Source organism: Callithrix jacchus, chromosome 1 (genome assembly GCF_049354715.1).
Source record: "Callithrix jacchus isolate 240 chromosome 1, calJac240_pri, whole genome shotgun sequence".
Classification (NCBI taxonomy): Eukaryota; Metazoa; Chordata; class Mammalia; order Primates; family Cebidae; genus Callithrix; species Callithrix jacchus.
Window position 1 is genome coordinate 144909087 of NC_133502.1, and position 18154 is coordinate 144927240.

The 18154-nt window shown below is 48.8% G+C and overlaps 1 protein-coding gene and 1 non-coding gene across 4 annotated transcripts in view; both read right to left on the bottom strand.

Annotated features, from left to right (window-relative positions):
* The window catches only part of SHB (SH2 domain containing adaptor protein B), a 149622-nt gene that overhangs the window by 6829 nt on the left and 124639 nt on the right, over nt 1-18154 (bottom strand). The gene's annotated exons all lie outside the window — the stretch shown is intronic.
* LOC118148356 (U7 small nuclear RNA) lies at nt 10975-11036 on the bottom strand. The gene has a single exon (XR_004735149.1). It is a non-coding gene; the product is annotated as a U7 small nuclear RNA (small nuclear RNA).

Sequence of the window (18154 nt, forward strand, 5' to 3'; positions counted from 1 at the left end):
TTGGTGAGCAGGGCAGCGAGTGCTCACACTCTGAGCCCCGGGAGCATTGCCTCTGTGCTTGTCATGGGGGAGGGCCCTTGTACCCCCACAGACATGTACTTGCTTCCAACAGGGTGGAGGCAAACACGGAAGCTTGTGCTGAACCAAAGGGAGTCAGGCCCAGCTCTAACGCTGACCTGCCGTGATGTGGGTGAGAGAGCTAGCCTGGAGGGTGACCGCGGCAAGCTACCTCTGTGGCCACTTACTAGCCTGTAAAATGGGTAGTTTCTGCCAGAATCCTACATGGAGGATGGCAGTGCTGCCTCTTGAAAGCAGTGCCTTTATGACTCACAACTTCTGCTCTCCTCCTGCCATCTCTTTGACCTCCAGAGAAGTGGGCCATTTTGCTAGGTCTGTGCCTTCAGAGAAACTCTCCTCCTCATACCTGCAAGCAAGATGCAGCCACTCCAGCAACACTAGTGCCAGAAGATTTGAGAAGCACAGCATTACCCATCTTACCGACTGTGGCTTTACTGCCAAAGAGCTCAATGTATATTCTCAGAGAAACACCAAGAGATAGGCCTCCAGATTACAGGTGGGGAAAGAGAGTCAGAGGGCTCACGTGGCTGGCCTGGGACTATACAGCCACCCAAGTAAGCAGTGAGGCTGAAAGCAAGTCCACTGAATCTTCACAGAGCTGGAGTCAGTGCCGGCCTGCCAGGCAGACGTTCCACGCCATTTTCCCTCAATGTGTGGTACACAAAGAGGGGGTGGAGATCTGGGGCCCCTTCTGAAGAGGTATTTAGGCCACTGTTTCAGTATAGCATTCAGTAAAGGGAGGGCTCTGCTCTCTTAGCAGAAAGCAATCCCAAATGCATGGATTGCTGCATGGACCTGGGCTACCTCCTCACAGACACCACCCCAATGCTGCAAGAGATGTGGCTTCCGCCAGCAAATATTTCAACAGTCCACCTCTGAGGTCCAATTACTCACCCAGAGCCCAGGCAGATTGCACTCACACAGGGCCTGGCCTGCCTCGGGCATGGCTGAGAAGACCTTAAATGCTCCCTTGGTCCATGACTGGACTAACCTGTGGCTTCCCAAGGAAGCTGAGAGGGCTGGCATTATATGCAAGATACCCACTCCACAGATGAGAAGGCCAAGGGCCTGAGGGAGAAGCAACTTGGCCAGTCACAGTGCAAGGCTATCAGGGCTTCCCGAGCCAGGGGACCAGGACATCAGTGTATTTCATTGTGTGACTGGGTTCTGCCACTGTGTGAGGCGTGGGGCAGGGGGCACGGAGGCTCCTTCTAGCTGACATGTTCTACGAGTCAAGGGAACTGGAATAAAGGCGCTCAGGAGGCCATGGGGCCAACACCTGCATCCCGCCCACAGCTTCCAAAGCAGCCTTCACAGTGACAAGCCAAAGACACACACGCCAAGTTATTGTGAACAAATGTCTAGATGTAAACGCTGCTGAGTGAAATGACGTGATTTACAACCAAATAATTAGACTTTCAATAAACGCATCAGCAGCGATTAGCCTTCCCGAGATGTCTGGGCATTTCTCAAGCTCTAAGTTGGCGGCCCAGGGTGAAGGCCTTCAGTAAATCATGACAAAAAGCCATCTCTAGGCAGGAGAGCTGGCAGATGCCTCTCCTGGCGAACATGTAGAGGCATAAGGCTCATTTCAGCACACAAAGCAGTAGGTATGTCAAAATGAACCCATTTTGGGCAGTTTTCTCAGGAGAAAATCAACACATTGTCAGGCAAGAGGTTTTTAATGATGAGGGCTCACAGCTGAGGGGAGTGAGCCTCCCATTACCGGAGGTGTGTAAGTGGGAAGGCAATGACGCTTGGTGGGGGGATCCCGCTGGATGCCTTTTGCAGTCCCCCGTCACGGTTTCCACCAGCAATCAGCCAAGTGCCCATGGAAATGTGAGGAGGGTGGAGGCAGAAGCAGAGGGGGATGGTGAAGTGCTGCCAAAACTTCAGGAAGGGGAAACAGGGTCTAGGGCTCTTGTCTTTTTTACCTCCAATTGAGGACTTTTCTAGGAACATGAAGGCCTGTGTGTGCTGGAAATTTTTTTCCCAGCTCTTTAGCCCTGGGCACCCCCCACGAGGAGGAAGTTCAAACTCTGATCCCACTGATATCATTGGCTGGGCAAGTCCCCTCTCCCTGGGCCTTAGTGTCTCCCTCTGGAAAAGTCGGAGGCGGTCCCTTTAGTGCTGAGTTCTCTGCCGCCAGTGAGGGACATGCCAGGGTGGGTGGCGGCACCCTAGCAGGAGGAATAACACGGCAGGGCAGAGTGAGTCCCCTCATGGAGGGAGACAGGCGGGTACGCTGGGCACAGTGGATCCTGGGTTTTCGGACGGCAAAATGACAAAAGCAGGCTTCATATGCCTGTGCCACCAGGACCGACAGAATCCAGGCCAAGGGTAATCTCTTTCTATTGAGGACAAAGCCGTCCCAGCCCATATGCTTCTCAAAGCAGTGACTCTGACCTAGGGCAATTTCACACTCCCTCTTCCCTGGGGAATATTCAGCAACATCTTGACACATGGTGCTACCCGCATCTTGTAAGAGGTGGCCAGGGATGCTACTAAATATCCTACAATGAACAGGACAGCCCCCACCACAAAGAATAATGTAGCCCAGCTTTCAACAGTGCCTACGCTAAAGCCACACCACTCACTAGAGGCCAATGCCCCGAATTCTTCAATCATGACATGGGAATAGCCAGAGTCCACCCCTGCAGCTGTGGTGAGGGGCAGATGAGAACCTCCAGATGAAGTGTGAACGTTTGATGCATCTTAGCTCATCTGGCCCCTTATGAAAGGGTTTAAGACATAGAGTGAAATCTGCCAAATGGCTTGATTCCAGAGGGCTCCAGGCTGTTTCCAAGGACAGAACCCTCCAGTCCCACCTGAGCAGCACATGCGGGGAGATGCAGTACATCTGAGGGGGTTTCAGAGCAGGGACCACACAGAGGCTGGGCCAAGGCAGCCTTGGGGGAAGGCAGGGGAGGACTTAAGAGTGCACAATGGCTTTTATAGGCCAAGGGGCGCCGGCACCCTGGGGTCGACCCAGGCAGGGCTGGAGGGGGCGAGCCTTGGAGTGCTTGAGGATGGTGCTGGACACAGCCCAGGCTCAGGGCCACCCACATCTGTGTCTGAGTCCCTGCCCTGAGCTGTGCCTGGTCTGAGCTTCAGGTCACTCATCTGGGAAGTAGAGCTTTCACTGCTCACCCATAAGGATGACCTGAGGTCTGGACAGCGGGAAGCGAGGCTTGCCAGGTACAGAGATGCCACTTAGTGTGGAGGATGTCATTGGAGCCTGGTCACCCGGGTACACATCCGCATGGTTTGGCAGCCCCCTCAGATAAGTATGACATGAAATGGGGCTGACAGCAGATTCTAGCTTAATTCATTTAAAATTTTTTAAATGAAGAACAGTGCCTTTCAGAAAATAGAGATGCCCATGCAGGACTAGAGGCTTGGGCTCCTGGCGTGGGCCTTGTTCTCACTTGCTGGGCAGGAGCCACTGTGCAAGGGGCTGCCTGTCTGGTGTGTCTGGCTGGCTCTGCGCCGTCTGGGCTGAGCATCGAGCTAGGCTCCCCGTCTGTCTGCTCTGTCATTCACGGCTGTATTGGCAGCCCAGAAGCCACGGATAGCCAGGCAGGTCCTGGCTGCAGGAGCGTCTCCTCCAGTTGGGTAGCCCGCCTGGCTGGGGTGGGATACCTGGGTTCTGGCCTAGCTCTGTCACTGGGTGACGCGGGGCAAGGCGTTTACTGCCCTGAGATAGATTTCCTCAAACATCAAGTGTTCTTTCACGACACTCTCTAAGGCACATTGTTGCACAAAGGATCGATATGAAAACAGAAAAGGAAGCTGTGCGTGGTGACTTACACCGCTAATCCCAGCACTTTGGGAGGCCAAGGCTGGAGAATCTCTTGATCCCAGGAGTTTGTGAGACCAGCCCAGGTAATATCATGAGACCCCATCTCTGTAGAAAATTAAAAAACTAGGTGGGCATGGTGGCGCATGCTTGTAGTCCCAGCTACTCAGGAGGCTGAGATGGGAGGATTGCTTAAGCCGGCCGGCTGTAGCGAGTTGTGTTCATGCTACTGCAGTCCAGTCTGGGTTACAGAGTGAGACCTCATCTCAAAAAACAAAAAAGAGAAAAAAACTAAACAGGAAACTGGTCATAGATGGTCAATGGCATTTATTAAGTGCCTACTGTGTGCATTGCTCTGTATGCAACATTTCTGAGGGAGACAAGACACCAACCAGATACTTTGAGACCACTTGGTTCTTCAATGTCATTTTACAGATGACATTGAGGCCCAGAGAAGGATAGAGGCTTGCTCTCTTTCTGCAATAAAGCCCTGCTCCACGCCTCCATTGTGGAAGATTCTCTGGCAAGACCAGCAGACTGAGTCTGCAGTAACGAGGTGTGACAAGCTGGGGTGGGGATGTGGCAGAGGGAGGAGGATCCAGGGAGGGGTAGGAAGCAGCAATGCCCTGCCTCCTCATTTCTCATCCTGAGTCACCTCATGGACCTTGGCCCTTGCTAAAGCAGGTACTCACCCTCACCAGTCCTCCCAGCTCAGCCTGGCAGGAGCCTGCCTCCTCACTAACTGACCAAGGGTGTTCACCAGCAGAGCAACGAAGCGGACTCACTACCCACAAAGCATCTGATCCAACTTACAGTTTTATTTAAGAAAAAAAGTAAAGATGAGAAACTCAACAATTCTTATCAAAACCCCAATGTCATTCTTCACAGCAAAAGAAGAAACAATCCTAAAATTCATATGGAACCACAAAAGACCCTGAGTAACCAAAACAATGCTGAGGAAGAAAAAGTTGGAGGCATCACAGTTCCTGATTTGAAATTATATTACAAAGCTATAATAATCAAAACAGTATGGTATTGGCATAAAAACAGATATACAGACCAGTGGAACAGAATAGAGACTCCCAAACAAATCCAAACATACATCGGTCAACTAATTTTTGATGATGGTACCAGGAAGACACAATGGAGAAGAGATAATTCCTTTAATAAATGGTGCTAAGAAACTAGATTTCCACAGGCAAAAGAATGAATATCTTTGATTATACACAAAAATCAACTCAAAATGGATAAAAGACATAAATGTAATAACAGAAACAATAAAACTCTTAGAAGAGAGCCTAGGGGAAAAGCTCCTGGACAGTGGCCTTGGCAAAGATTTTTTTGGATTTCATACCAAAAGTTCAAAATAAATAAATGGGACTACATCCAAGACACTGCACAGTAAAAGAAACAGGAAGATGAAATGGCAGACTACAGATTGGGAAAAAAATCTGCAAACCATATATCTGATAAGGGGTTAACATCCAAAATTTATAAAGGACTCACACAACTCCACAGTAGAAAAACAAATAACCTGATTACAAAATGGGCAAAAGACCTGAGTAGACATTTCTTCAAAGCAGACATAAAAGAATGGCTGACAGGTATATGAAAAGATGTTCAGCATCACCAATCATCAGGGAAATGCAAGTCAAAACCACTATGAGGTATCACTTCATACCCAGCAGAATGGCTATTATCAAAAAGTCAACAGATAACAAATGTTGGTGAGGATGCGGAAAAAAGGAAATTGTATACTACTGATGGGAGTGTAGACTGGTACAGCCATTATGAAAAGTAGTAAGGAGCTTTGTAAGGAAATTAGAACTACTGTATGACCTAGCGATCCCTTTTCTGGGCATATACCCAAAGGAAATAAAATCACTGTCTTGTAAAGACATCTGCACACCCATGATCACTGCAGTGCCATTCACAACAGTCAGCTTATGAAAATGACTGAAGGTCTGTCAAGGGAGAATGGATAAAGAAACTGTGGTGTATGTATGAGAGAATACTATTCAGCCCTAAAAAAGATCTTGTCATTCACCACACATGAACAGGCCTGGAGGACATTAGGGGCAGTGAAATAAACCAGATAAAGAAAGAAAAATATTGTATAATTAATCTCACATGTGGAATCTAAAACAAATTCAAATATGTAGAGATAGAGAAGAAAACAGTGGGTCCTCAGAGCAGGGTGGGGAGGAGATGGGGAGATGTAGGTCAGAGGGTACAAAGGAGCAGACATGCAAATGAACAAGTCTAGAGAGCTGATGCACAACACAAGGACCACAGGTAATAAAACAAATTGTACTTTATATGGGATTCCTGCTACATGAGTAGATGTTAGCAGCTCTAGACGCACGCGCGCGCACACACACAGTAACTATGAAAGACAAGGGATATGTTAATTTGATTCACTATAGAAACTTTTTTGTTTTGCTCTGTCACCTAGGCTAGAGAGCAGTGGTGAAATCATAGCTCACTTTGTAACCCCAAACACCTGGGCTCATGTGATCCTGCCTCAACCACCCAGGTAGCTAGGACGACAGGGGTACGCCACCATGCCTGGCTAATTTTTAAAACTTTTTATAGAAACAAGGTCTCTGCTGGGTGATGTGGCTCAGGCCTGTAATCCCAGAACTTTGGAAGGCTGAGGTGAGTGGATCACGAGGTCAGGAGTTCAAGACCAGCCTGGCCAAGATGGTGAAACACCATCTCCACTAAAAAATACCAAAAATAGCTGAGTAGGTACCTGTAATCCCAGCTACTGAGGGCTGAGTCAGGAGAACTGCTTGAACCTGGGAGGCGGAAGTTGCAGTGAGCCGAGATTGTGCCACTGCATTCCAGCCTGGATGACAGAACAAGACTCCGACTCAAAACAAAAAGAGATTTTCTTACTAGCCTAATTTGGCAACTTTTGGTTATCCTTTGTCCATTATATACATTCCGCCTTTTTTTTTTTTTAATTAAAGTAAAAACTACTCTTGGTGAAAAAAGAAAAGAAACAAGGTCTCACTATGTTGCCCAGGCTAGTCTTCAACTCCTAGACTCAAGCAATTCTCCCGCCTTGGCTTCCCAAAGCACTGGGATTATAGACATGAGCTACTGTATCCAGCCTATAGTAACATTCTTACTATCTATATGTATTCTGTAACATCATGGCGTACACCTTCATTATACACAATAAACTTTATTTGAAAAAAAGAAAGGAAATCCAGGAGGTCCTTTAAAACTGCAAATGAAGACAGATATGCCTGCTCAGAGGCCCCTGAATCTAACCTGAGGGTGGTTTTTCCTCCTTGGAATTTCAAAGGCATCTGGTTAACTGGGAACTACCCAGATAGTGTGCAGAGAACCTTTTGTAAATCATATGAATGACTGTGGTTCCTGGTGGAAAAACTCCCAATAGTTCTTGGGAATCCATGCCTTAGTTTCTTCATCTGTGAAATGGAGAGTAGTTTACATATTCCCTGAAATCTACTGAAAGCTAAGCAAAGAGCTCAGAACTGAGCATAGGGGTCCTGGCTTCTGCCTTCTCAGGCCTTGGTTTCTCCATTTACATAACAAAGAGACAACCTTTGAAGTTTGGCACAGAGGAGATGCTCATGCCACATGGGAAGGAAGGAATGCTATTCAGGATATTAAACAAAAGGACTCACCTTCATTATAGATACCCCAGAGCCCCAGGGCTGGAAGAGGAGTGCAGATTTTTTAAAAAAAAATAGATTATTCTGGGCCAGGCGTGGTGGCTCATACCTGTAATCCTAGCACTTTGGGAGGCCGAGGTGGGTGGATCACCTAAGGTCAGGAGTTCAAGACCAGCTTGGCCATCATGGTGAAACCCCATCTTTAAAAAAATTTTTTTAAAAATAGTTTATTCAAGTGTACCCTAGAATGTACACAAATACCCAGAGACTTACTTGTTCAGCCTGTGGCTCCCTGGGTCTCTTTGCAACCCAAATCTGTTTTAAACACGTCCTCTAAGAGATTCTGATGCATGTTCAAGTTTGAGAACCACCATTCTAGCTTCATCTGATGATGGAAACTCCTCTGTAATAGCTGCAATATTTAGTGCCCAGCTTTGTTGCTTACCACCACCACTGCCAGAGAGCTCATTCCCCACTAAGACAACCCCTTCCAAACTTAGACAGCTTTGCCCATGGTTAAGTTCTTCCATGTCCTGAGCTGAAATGTGACTAACTACAGCTTGCTGAGGTTAGCCCAGCTCTGAGTTCTAGCTTCTGTAGGCCAAGGCCACTGCTTCTGCCCTGAGAAGGTGCCACAGAAACAGGAAGACCTGGGCTGCTCTTTTCCAGCTGTCCCCTAGGGCAAAATTTCCTCTCCTTTCCCATCTTGGTCGCTTCTGCTGCCCGTTCCCCAGGCAGTCGCCATCTCTCACATAGTGGGAGCCAGCAACTGAACAGGGTCCTGTGGGGTCTGTCCGGCTTGGCCATTAGTCCTGCTGACTGGACACAACTCCGTCATGAACCCACGTGGACACCTCTGAGCTTCCGCTGAACTCCTTTTTGGGATGCTGACCTCCTGAGTCCCCCCACTCCCCGCCCAAGTCCCAACAGACAGGATCTTATTGACATGTAAGTGTCATCATGTATAGTAACACTCATCTCTTGACCACACCAAATGGGGCATGGGGCTGAGAACCTTTCTGTGGGTGGAAGGGATAGGGTCTTACTTTGTTGCCCAGGCTGGAGTACAGTGGCACATTCATAGCTCACTGTAACCTCGAACTCCCTAACTTGCTTAAGTGATCCTCCTGCCTCAGCCTCCTGATTAGCTTAGGATTGCAGGTGTGAGCCACCATGCCTAGCTAATTAATTTGTTTTTGTAGAGACCGGGTCTTACTATGTTGCCCAGGCTGGTCTTGAACTCCTAGGCTCAAGTGATCCTCCTTGCCTTGGCCTCCCAAAGTGCTAGGATTACAGGTGTGAGCCACTGTGTCCAGCTGGGTCCAAGAACTTTAAGAAGCAAAAGCCCACTGGCTTTGGCCACACTTGGAAGGTTTGGAAATGTAACTTTGAAAGGCCACTGTCAGTTCTTCGTAGTCTGGGTTCTGGGGGGCAAATCCTCTCATGTTGGACATTCATTCTGGCAGCTTCTTGACAACCTCTTTCCACAGGGTGGAGAATTTTCCCAAAATTAAATCTCTGGCACTTTGCTCCCTAATGAAACTGATTTCTACCTTGACAGACAACAAAGCTTTCATTTTACTATTTGGCTTGGGTTTGACTACGTTAATTATTGCTGTTTTCTCCCCCCAGTATGTCTGCAAGTAATTGAGTTCCATAAAGTTACTTACGCTAGGAACCGATTGCTTCCGGAAAGTACAACTCCCACAGAAGTAAAACAGGTAACCCTAGCTTCTTCAGAGATGACATTTTAGTTAGGATTGGAGCAATTCCGAACAAAAAAAAAAATGTATTTTCCTAGCCTGAAAATCTGAACTCAACATGGGGTTATGTGAATATTTGAAGGTTGTGAGTGTGAAACATCGGTGCCCAGGTCACACGGTCTCCTGCGTTTGCTGCCTCAGTGTTTGCTGTCACCATGGATGTGTCAGAATCCTACACTACCTCGACTTTCTCATCACTGTTATTGGCACCATTCTTCCTGCCTCTGAGTACGCTCTGCAGATGCCTTGTCAAGTCACTTCCTACCACCAGCTCTACCAGGAGCTAAGCCCACCTGGCACCGTGCAAATGTGTTTCTCCCTTCAAGGCCATGTTCAGCCTTGGTGGGGCATATGCCTGTAGTGCAAGGAGGAAATGATGGGCACATGGCTTGCTCTCTGGCAGACTGGGAGGCGGTGGGGAATTGTTGAATGGATGGAGGGCTGGGATGTAGAGCGCTGGTATGGCCACGGGTGAGAGCTCCTCATCTCTCTGAGCCCTTCTCCTTGAGGGTAAAGTCAGGTTGCTGTGGGGAGCCAGAGAGAGCAGACTAGGGCTTCAGAGTGCACAAAATCGTGGTCCTGGACCATGACTGCATTTATGCCTCACAACGATCCTGAGATGTAGGAACTATTACTCTTCCCATTGTACAGATGCAGAAATGGAGGTCACACAGCTAGTAAGAAGCAGAATTGAGATTTGAACCAGGGAGGGATTCTGGCTCTAGGTGGTCTACCTTCTTAGCCATGATATGCTCTTTCTCTACTGAGCCAATTAAAGCACCCCCAAATAACTAGGCAAGAGAAGTCACACAGAAAACCTCAAGGCAGAGCTGGGACCAGAAACAGGTTTCCTAACTCCATAGTCAATGAGCTTCCTCCTCTGCCTCATTAAGGAAAAAAAAATCTCTATTAGAGGCTGGGCAAGTTGGGTCACGCCTATAATCCCAGCACTTTAGGAGGCTGAGGCAGGAGGATCACCTGAGGTCAGGAGTTTGAGACCAGCCTGACCAACATGGCAAAACTCTGTCTATACTAAAAAAAAAATACAAAATTTAGCCTGGCATGGTGGCACACACCCATAATCCCAGCTACTTGGGAGGTTGAGGCAGGAAAATTGCTTAAACCTGGGAGACAGAGGTTGCGGTGAGCCAAGATTACACCATTGCACTCCAGCCTGGGCGACAGAGGGGAAATCCGTCTCAAAAAAAAAAAAATCTCTATTATAAAAGAGATTCACTGTGAAAAATCCAGAAAACACAAATCCAAAATAAACAAAAAGAAGATAAAAAGCTGCCATTTCATCACTGCAGATAGTGGTTAATCACATTTTAGCATAGTGCATTCCTGTATTTTTCCCACACACATGCGTACATGCATGTGACATATAGTTACTGACTGGGCTGAACTTTGTAATCTGATTTTATCATCATCATGGGTCATTTTGAATGTTCTGATTATTTTTCTCCTGAATAAAATCTGCAAATGTTTCCCGAGTACCTACCATGTGCCAGGCCCTCTGAGGTGGTGAGATAGAAAGACATGTTTCCAAAGGAACCCTCAGCCAAGAAATGTTCTAGCACATGACAAATCATTTCACACTATAACCAGGAGGGTCAAAATCAGATGTTAGATGGCAAATTTAGAAAGCAAGGTCCCTGGGTTTATGTACCTACATATTTTCCTAGGGGAGTTTCTAGTAAAAACTGGAAAATCTACTAGATAAATTCTAGAAGGGCTGTAATGTTTTATGCACCTCAGTTTTAACCTGGAAACGAAAACTGGATGACATTTTACAAAACAGAACTCGGCTGGGCGCGGTGGCTCACGCCTATAATCCCAGCACTTTGGGAGGCCAAGGCGGGTGGATCACGAGGTCAAGAGATCGAGATTATCCTGACCAACAAGGTGAAACCCTGTCTCTACTAAAAATACAAAAATTAGCTGGGCATGGTGGTTCATGCCTGTAGTACCAGCTACTCAGGAGCTGAGGCAGGAGAATTGCTTGAACCCAGGAGGCGGAGGTTGCAGTGAGCCAAGATCGTGCCATTGCACTCCAGCCTGCGTAACAACAGCGAAACTCCATCTCAAAAACAACAACAAAACAAAACAAAACAAAAAACAGAGAAGCTCTATCACTTCCAAGGGAAAACTGGACAGCCAAGGTGGGACTACAGAGAGGAAGGACACTACACAGGCCTTTCCTCTAATCTCCAACCTAAACGTCCTTGTACTTAGCTGTTCCTTCCAATAACTTGCCCAGTTTTCTCCTCTCAAAAATCTTGTTATCTGAAGTCCTCCTCAACCGACCCCTCCTCAGGGAAGACTTCCAAGATGCCCCTAGTCAGACTTACTTTCTCCCTCCCTCGCTCTTTCTCTGCCACACCTCTGTCCATCACAGGACTTCCCTACCGCCCTGTCTCCTTGTCTAGACTGTGAGCTTAGAGTCTGATGTGTCTCTTTGTCTCCTCACCGGGCTGACAGCCCAGTGCACGATAAGAGCTCAGTGGTGAATGCCATGCTGCTGACTTGTCTATAAGCCCTGCCCTGAAAGCTTGTGCTTAAAACGTGGCAGGGTGATCTCCAAGCTGCCTGAGGCCAGAAATGGACGGTGGATTTTCCAAAGGAAATGGCAAAAATAAAATAAAATTAAATTAAAATTAAAAAATGGTTTTAATTAAGGCATCTGTAATAAGCTGGCTTTGCCAAATAATTGCAATTGTTTCTGATATTCCTCTTGGGTGAAATAATCTTAAAAAAGATAAGGGGGGGAAGCACAGCATTATTAAGAGTGGCAGAAAACACTCATGCTGGAAGGAGGATGGAGGCTGCTCACGAGGGAGCTGCCTAGAGAAGAGCAGGCGTGAGACACAGACCTGGGGACCGAATGGCCTCTGCTCCAGTGGAGGGCAAGGGTGTGTGCACCCGAGTGGCTGAACAGACAACAATACATCATTTTATAGCTCTAGCACTGGAGCTGTGGGAGTGAAGACGAGGGCTATAAAATTTGACATCTGATTTTATAGATCTGCCTCAAAAACTGAGAATGTCTGTGGAGAAAATGAGAGAAGAAAATACTGTGCTTACAGGGCTGCAAAGGGTGATAACCCTGGGGTGGGAGCTGGGACATCTGGGGGCTTTCCCAGCAGCCCTCCACAGGACCTCAGGGAGGTCCTCTTCCTTTCCTGTGCCTCAGTTGACCCCATCAGAATGCCAGGGTCTTGACCTGGACGATTCAAGTCCCTTTGGGCTCCGACTGCTCAGAAGTCTGGGGGACAGTCAGGCCCTGCCTTAACACTGGGATTTTACTGTGGGAAGTGAGTCGCTTCATGCCCCACCAAATGCCTCTAGGTCAGGGCCAGTCAGGTTTCCTCTGGGACGTTTGCAATGATTACTAGCTATAGGAAAATAAGCCCCTACAGCACAAAGACTCTGCAAACAACTCCACCTGCATCTGTGCAGCCTCTCAGAGTTTACAAGAGCTTCCACTGCCCTTGCAAATCCAGGCCCTCAGGGCTGAGAGGCCGAGACAGGAAGTGACTTGTTGGTGACCTCCTGGCTGGTGGGAATGGTGGGATTCAGGCTGTGATCCCTGGGCTCCTGGTCACAGCCCTCCTCTCCATGCGTCCACCCTTTCACTGATAGCAGATGTGGCATCTGCAGCTGTCCTCAAGGCCTTCCCTGCAGCACCCTATATGCCTTCTCCCAAATCGCCAACCAACTGATTCCCAGATGGCTTTTGCAAAAATATTGTTAAATAATTCAAATTAACAAGATGGTTAGAAATGTGATTGGAAAGAAATGTTTTTCTCATTTCGAGAGACCACCCAGTGCCTCAAAAGGCAACTGTCCCGGGGCACGAGAGGTCTCCAGGCAGTTGGAATGCTTCCCCAGTGGCAGAGCCGCACAGGCAGATTTATGCAGGCTGATATGAGACAATTAAAAACCGGCTGGAAATGTAATCGGGGCTGCTCAGATGCTGGAGAAGACCAGGAGGCTCTGGTAAAACAAAGGGCAATGCTGCATGCCTGGCTCAGAGGGGAGATGGTGCTGGCCAGGGAGGGAACCTCAGCCTGTTAATGGGCACATCTGGCACTGCCAGGTTTGAGGCTGGTGCACTTGGCTATGAACTGGCAGAGTGAGGTGGAATGAGTGCAGGCACCTCTTGCCTGCCTCTGGGTTTTGGGTGGCAGTGGGAAGTGGGGAGCTGAGTTGGGGGGAGTGTGTTGTCCTGGGTCTTTTCCAGATTTACGTTGCAGCCGGGAGTGCCACCATCCACCCAGAGCTCTGCAATCTGGATGTGGTCCTTGACTCCTCACTCTTCCACCCCCGACACCCCCCATCAATTCTATCCCCACTGCCGTAGTCCTCCACTCCTGATCTATCACACACCCAGGGCCAGATGGGGCCTAAACCTCTCTCTCGCCAGCTTTGTAGGCCACCTGCCACTGGCCCCCCTGAATGGCCTTGGCCTCCTTCTTTGCTACCAGAAAGTCTCAGCATCATCAGTCTAGCACCTGGGTTCAAATGGAGAAGTTCTTTTTTATGTTTTTTAAGACGGAGTTTCACTCTTATTGCCCAGGCTGGAATGCAATGGTGCGATCTCAGCTCACCACAACCTCTATCTCCTAGGTTCAAGTGATTCTCCTGCCTCAGCCTTGCTGGTAGGTGGGATTACAGGCATGCACAACCATGTCCAGCTAATTTTGTATTTTTAATAGAAATGGGGTTTCTCCATATTGGTCAGGCTGGTCTCAAACTCCCAACTTCAGGTGAACTGCCCCCCTTGGCCTCCCAAAATGTTGGGATTACAGGCGTGAGCTACCACGCCCAGCCATGGAGAACTTTTAAGCTTAGCTGGAGCAAATGGCTGAGAAGAGTCAGGAAAGAACAGTGGTTCAGGAGCTGGGCAGGCTAAGCCTCTGCCCCTCCCTGACAACACGGCCTTAGACAGGTTCCTAAGCCTGTCTGAGCCTCTGTTTCCGCTTTTGTAAAGTAGGAGCAATGAGTTGCGCTTTCTTCACAACTGTTCGAGGGCTGGACCCAGAGAAGAAACCAGACTCCTCCAGCTGGGTCATGGATGCTGACACTGTTGGTTTCTAGCCAGACAGAACCAGCCCCTCTAGTTTCAGGTCTCTGGGCTTTCGCCATGTCACCACAGCCCAGGGAAGGTGTCTGAGGAATGATGGTCACTGGGCTCATGGTCCCACGTCCTGTCAGAAAATCCAGCTTAGGTCCAGAGACCTGGTTGGGCATTGGCTGGGCTTCTCAGGGCCTGCTGGAGAGGAAGGGGGGTGTTTCTACTCTGAGAGATCCCACAAGGCAGAAAGAGGCCCTGATCTGTGTTGCAATCACATCTCTTTACTCATTAACTGTGATGTAATGTTAACACTAGTTTCTTTATTGGTAACAATGAAGGCAATGGTTGCTACTCTCCTCAAACATACCATCCCAGTGTGAAAGCTGGCTATTCCCAAATATCAGCCCCTGTGCTGGGCATGCTGACCTGTATCACTTCAGTCACACGTTACAGCAGCCCAGAGTGGGTGGTGGGGCAGGATTTACACCTGCTGTGCTAGAGAACAAACAGAGGGCTCAGAACACAGGCAGAACTCAAACTAGGGTCTGCCTGAACCCTTCAGAAAGGAAGGGTGCGAATCATGGTCACTGGTCTGGCAACCCACAAGTAATCAGAGTCAGAGCTAGGATTTGAACCCAGGTATCCAGGGCATAAGCCCAGGGCTGTTCCTACACTCCCCACCCCCACTGCACCAGAATCACCAAAGGGCTAAGCTTGGAGTCCAGGAGAGGTGACAGTCTAATGTTGGTGTCCTTGGCAATGTTTTACCACCAGCAGGGCTCATTTTCTCAGTAGTTCTGAATAAAGGGAAATGTCATCTAATATTCCCCACAGTGTCCTCTCAACAGTGTACTCTCTTATCCTGCAAAGTATCTGCACATTCTAAAGTTCACTGTTCTCATTTAGTCCTCTGCAAAGAGTGTTTGAGGAGTCTTTGTTTTGCCTACAGCAGCAGCTCCTAATTGTGGCATTTCCTTTAAACCTTTTAGAGGAGAAAATACAAAGCATGCTAATTGAGCAGAAAGTTCATTTTTCCTCCATCAGCCCTGAAAGGACATGAAATCCTTCCCGTGATAAGAGCAAAGAGGCAGACCCCCTCTTCCCCCACCACCCCTGCCGCCCTGACTCAGGCTGGCTCAAATGCTGCTAGCAAACAGGGCCTGCTGGGAAAGCCAGAGGCAGGCAAGCTTCTTCCTCTCCCTGGGCCTCAGTATCTCTACTTGTTCAAGGTATTGGACCGGAAAATCGAAAAGGTCTCTTTCTGTTCCCTAAACCCCAAGATTTCTGCTCAGTGTACTTCCAGAGCTGCTACCTTGACTGGCTGCAAACATGCTTCCTGGAGATGAGGAGGCCAGACCTAAGTTTGGAAGATGTGGCCGGAGAGCTGGAGGGGCAGCAGGATGGTGATGAAAAAGGATACCTGCTGAGTGGTCACCATCTCCAGCTCCTGATGAGCAACTGGGAGGTCAGAGAAGTTCACTCACACATCCAAGGTCACACCAAGGCACCATGCACAGAATGCAAGAGAGATGACAGATTCAAGAGCAGTTATCCAGGAAGAGGATAGCCTGGATTGGACTCCAGCTCTGTGAGATTCTCCAGTATTCTTTCCAGTTGTAGCCACATAATAATCTAGAACTCACCATCGTAAAGGAGAGTGGATGTGGGCATAGCTGGAGATGCCCACGTTGAACCCAATTTGCAAGGCGCTGAGCCACACCGAGGTCTGTCCCCAACAACCTGTGGCTCTCTGAAGTCTATAATAAAAGACATTTGAGCTACCATTGATACAGCACTCACTATATGAGAGCATATGCTAAGCACTTCACATATATTGTCTCTTCATTAATACACCTGTGAAACCCATTTTATAGATGAGGAAACTGAGGCTCAGAGATGTTCAGTCCCCTTGCCCAACACTACCCTGTTGGTATGTGGTAGAGTTGGGTTTCAAGAGCCTAAGCCAAGATCCAGAGCCATTGTCTTCACTGCTGTGCAGAGCTTCCTTTGCTGGGGGGTCATGGAGCACATGGCCAGGAGCTCAGGGCTCCTGCGACCACAGCTGGGCAGTGTGGGGGTCCCAAGGCGAGCAGTACTGTGCCCAAGCTGCACACACCTGCCTTCCCTGAAGTTTGCCCTTAAAAGGCTTCATCATCCCTGCAGGGACCTGGCTGGGGAATACAGTGACTAAGTCCAGGCATTCTGGAGATGTGCAGGGAACTCAACAACAGCCAGGGGGGCCCCGCTGTGGCTTTGCAGGGACCGCCCTGGTGGCTCACATATGGGAGCGGGCAATGACGATGGAGCTAAGTATCTGGAGTCTCAGATGCTAACCCGACAAAGGGATGCTTGGACAGCAGAAGGAAGTGGAGACTTGTTCCCTGCTGACAGATGAAGGGAGAGCAGCCTTCCTCATATCCCCACTCCCACCCTCCACAAACCTTTATTATTTCTTGCTCCTAGCTGTCAGCAGCAACAAACTAAGATTAATCACTTGCCTGCCTGGACCCAGACATGCCTACTGTTTGAAAACCCTTTTCTTTGCTATATTAATCAATTGAGGGGACAGACAAAAGAAAAACAACCATAACTGCTATGCACCCCCAGTGCCCCTCAGCTCTTCTTGGCCCTGTTGCACCCACCCACCCTCCTCTGGAGCCACAGGAGGCATTTGCTGGATGAAGACTGAGTACCCAGCAGTCAGCACAAACCCTGCTGCTCTACGCCGGATGCAACTGCCATCAAGCAATCTGAAGGACAGGAGGCACATTCTTGGTAATGTCCTGCTCCCTCCTCCCCTCCTTGGAGAAGGAGATGGGACATTCCTGCCACCTTGGACCGAGAGGAAAGTGGTCTAGTCATGGAACCCTTAAACTGGAAACAAGTTTACTAATCAGACCCCAGACCCTTATTTTCTCAATGCAAGTAGAGAAGATACTTGCCCAAGTTACCTAGAGCAGCAGGAAAGCCTGGACTCACCCCCAGGGCTCTGTCCACTCTGCTGCTTCCATGGTGATTTCTGAAGGCTCTGGAAAGCTGGTAGAAGCAGAGACTGGTATATACTGAGCACCATGTGTGTGCAGGGCTTACCTGCCAATGCTTACTTCTTGCTGAGGCAAGCACTCTGTGATGCTCAGGAAGGCACAGTACCTTGCTTGCCTCAGGTGCAGGTGAGAGATGGAAGCAGGACTTGGATTCAGGTACCTGACTGCAGAGCCTATGTTTTTACTTTCCATCTTGAAAAGGGCTGTCTCGATCTCCCTGGGATGTCTTGATCTCCCTGGGATGCCTGTCCACATGCTGCTTGCCTTCTGGACTCCTACAACAGGCCCCTCCCCAGCTCTCAGTCTGTGTCAGTTGATATGGCAAGTGTAGGGACGTAATGGGGGATGGAGGATCATGGCGGGGGATGGGGAGGCAGAAGCTGCATCTCTCCTCAGCAGTACTCATGGGCCCCCTAGTTCACTCATGATTCTAGAACACAGCCCTGAGAATAGCACACACCCTGCTTAAAACCTTCAGGGACTCCCTGTTGCCTCACAGGTAAAGCCCCAACCCCTCTACCTGGTAATTAGGGCTCTTGGACTCAGATTAATATGTCATTCATTCTTATGCAAGCTCTGCACTGCCCTGTCTCTGGGCCCATTCTCTCTGCAGCCTGCCTAAGACCTGCTCATCCTTCACATTCCCCTTCCTAGTTCTCTCCCTCTTTCATAGCCTGGAACCTTTCACAGAAAGAGTACTTTACTTTCTACTTTGGGCAGTCCTGAATACACTGTCCATGAGT